The following is a 1,894-nucleotide window of genomic DNA, read 5'->3' as shown; positions in this document are numbered from 1 at the left end:
TAAAAAGTTGAAGCTGTAGCGGCATATTGTCCCCACAAGTTGGGAGGAGCTAAGGTGGGAGGAGTAAGGAGAGGAAGAGGAGGAGCTAGGGAGGTAGAGATGGAGGACCAATGGAGAACCACACATGTACCAGGAGCAGTCCTGGGTAACTTATATCTAGGTTAGTTAATTGGGAAACACCTCTAATTGTGTGAGCATCTTGTTATTTGAGCATTATCAAATATATAAAGCCTTTGGATAATCTAAGCATTTGAGTCTCATTTCTACCGGGTACCGTGTGGATGACAGGATGGTGGGATGGTCTGGGCTCAGTCCAGCCTTGTGGAGACAGCATGGAAGATTGGCAGAGCCATCTCCCACGCTGGCATCTCATGGGTGGCAGGGCTGGTGTCTCTGGCCACCTGAGCCAGTGCCCTGAGCCATGGCAGCAGCAAGAACACACCGCTGCTCGTGACCTCAGGCCTAGCCTAGTCAGGAAGATTGCAGCTGATTAAGAACAAGTAAGATTGGGAGCCGCCGTTTTAAATATCTCCTTCAACATGGACCCATTAAGAAGAGCTCAATAGCAACTACCAGGGGACAATTAAATCTGGAAAACTGACAGACTCTGAAGAGAATTGGAAAAGACACTGAAACACATGTTATAGCAAATGTTAGCTCCAGCGGAGGTGTAAATGGAACTTCTCATGTACTACAGAAGGATTCCCTAAGCTTCTCCAAGCCTACTTTCTTTCTGATGTTACCTTTAAATACTGCAGAGCATTGTGGGTAGTGTCCCTCTGTGCATCGCCACAGGGGATGCCCGAGCCTTGACACCTACTGATAGTACTGGGGACAGTTCTGCAAGACACGGATACTGTCCTTTGGCACCCAGTTCTTCTCTAACCAGTATGTTATGTTAAAACCACGCTCCTTGCCAAACTCACTAAGCAGCTGGATGTGATCTGTGTTCAGAAGACTGAGGAGGCTTCTTTCCAGTAAGTGGATCTTTTTACCAGGGGAGTTCCTCAAGAAATGCCAAGAACAGGCTAAGGAATACCCCAGAACATTTGCTAGAGAAATATGGTTCTCCAGAGAAATATCACTAAATTTGGCAGGAAATTTTTCAGCAGCGTCTCTTGGCTTGTTTTTTTTGTCTGTTTTGTTTTTAATCTCTCTTTCCACTTTCCATAAATGAATCTAGCCTGCAAATTGTCATACAGTCTCTGTCTAAGCAGGTCCTCCTTCCTGAGAACGATATGTTCAGGGAGCTGCCAGTTACCCAAAAATAGTAGCCAATTCCCGAAATGAACCAATTGAATTAAGCTGGGTCTTTGGCGGTTTGGATGGATCAGGCACTAAGGGGTCAGTAACTGCAATGTAAATGCCCATACTGGATGCCAAATGTTTGTGGCAGATTACAGCCAGCCTCTCACCTGTCCCTTCACCTGTGCAACGTATGTTACTCCAAAGGTGAAAGTGGGCATGTCTGTTTGCATATTGACTCTTTTCATGTTCATAGCAGAATGTTCTTGATCTTCAGCCATATTCATACAGTACCTGAATCAACGTTTTTCAGGACTAAGCTGTTAACCTCTTCCCCAAACAGAAGGTCCTGCTGTCCTCCCTCCAGCAGCAGGGTCTTAGAGTGATACCTGCCTTGTGTGGGATGTGGTGAGAAGGGACATCTGGGCAGAGCAAGGAGAGCAGTGCTGAGCTGGGTCCTGGCTCTCAGCTCTCCAGAAGAGCTTATCTGTAGATCTTGTGCTGCCACTCACTGCTGCCTGACTCCCTTCCTGCTGTGAAGGCACAGGCAGGGGGAGAGGTAAAACCTGGTTTCCTGACATGCTTTGCATCTTCCTCTGTTCCACTCATCTCAGTGAGGGTTTGCTTCTCCTTCTCTCTCACCCTGGCT

At 47.1% G+C, this 1,894-nt stretch overlaps 1 pseudogene; it reads right to left on the bottom strand.

Annotated features, from left to right (window-relative positions):
* Positions 1-722: 722 nt before the first annotated feature.
* The window catches only part of LOC114617749, a 59,739-nt pseudogene continuing 58,567 nt past the window's right edge, over positions 723-1,894 (bottom strand).

The sequence above is a fragment of the Grammomys surdaster genome, unplaced genomic scaffold, assembly GCF_004785775.1.
Source record: "Grammomys surdaster isolate TR1022 unplaced genomic scaffold, NIH_TR_1.0 138, whole genome shotgun sequence".
Lineage (NCBI taxonomy): Eukaryota > Metazoa > Chordata > Mammalia > Rodentia > Muridae > Grammomys > Grammomys surdaster.
This window is presented reverse-complemented; position numbering and strand designations above follow the sequence as displayed.